We start from the raw sequence: 1,242 nt of genomic DNA, 5'->3' as shown, positions 1-1,242 counted from the left end.
GAAAAAGCTGATGTACTTGTATCCCACATCACATCTGTAGTTGCTTGAAAGGTATGTCCAGATACATTAACTCCTGAGCACTTAGGCCTGCTCCATGGCCAGTAACTGCAGGTGCACCATCGATCCACCAGAATAGACTGAGAGGATTAGTGTTGGGGGCTGTAACTGCGGCACTGACGATGTCTGGTTCAACGGCAATGAGGCATTAGTGATTTAATTTTAATTTCAAATGGATAACCTTAAATTCCTGGGTGAATTATTTTCTTTGAGTTATTTAAATGCTTATGATATATCAGTAGCTGTTCCTCTACTAAATCATATATAGGTTTTCAATTCCCTTATCTCCAGGCAAAAGTCTTTATGTTTAACAGAATCGTAATAAATAAATGGAAGGATTACAATTTTATGTTGATTATTCATTGAACATACATCTATTGAATTCCTTATGTATATAGCATATAAACTAGGTACCACCAGTAGAACCATTATTTTAAGTCTATTACAGAGTGTGGTAGGAAGACACAGGTAGAATTTTAGTTCATCTTAGCTCATTAATAATATACTACAAGTCTATAATAAATGAAGAATGCTTATAGGTCTTGTAGAAGGTAATATGAATCTGGATTGTTAATGGAAAGAGAGGTGGGTTTTTGAGGCAAATAGAAAAATTTACAATGGCAAGAAAAAGCATGGTTAGGCATGGAACGAAAACAAGTGCCATACACAGCTGGCAGCATGCTCAAAGGGATGCAGCAATCAAAGACAAGGGAGAAGTTAGTGCATAGTAGCCAAGGAAAGAATGGTTCATGTATGTATGATAACAAATTGAGAAATAATCCAAAGGAGGGAGTTACTTATTGACTCATTTTTAATTGGAAACCTGAAATTAGAAAAGTTGATTTCCATAATATGATCAAGATGACTTAAAAGTTTTGTGGCTTTTTTAGAAAGATTACTTTAGCAATGCTACTGGAACATAGTGCTTATAATCCTGGATATGAAAAGATTAGTTGTTTAGTAATATATGTAAATCAAAGAACTAATTTGATAAAATATGTAGTTAATAGATCATTTAGTACTTGAAAACTATTGAACCAGCAGAGTACTTCTAGCCAACATAGTTTCAGACCAAAATATACTGTCCTTTTTCAAAATATTTTTTATTTATTTGGTGCACGGTTTTGCCATGCAGCTCAGACTCATAGTGATTACCATCTCAGCCTCCCCAGTGCAAGGATTGTA

Source organism: Octodon degus, unplaced genomic scaffold, assembly GCF_000260255.1.
Source record: "Octodon degus isolate 3935 unplaced genomic scaffold, OctDeg1.0 scaffold00114, whole genome shotgun sequence".
NCBI lineage: Eukaryota > Metazoa > Chordata > Mammalia > Rodentia > Octodontidae > Octodon > Octodon degus.
The sequence above is the reverse complement of the archived record's forward strand: the minus strand, read 5'-3'. Positions refer to the sequence as shown.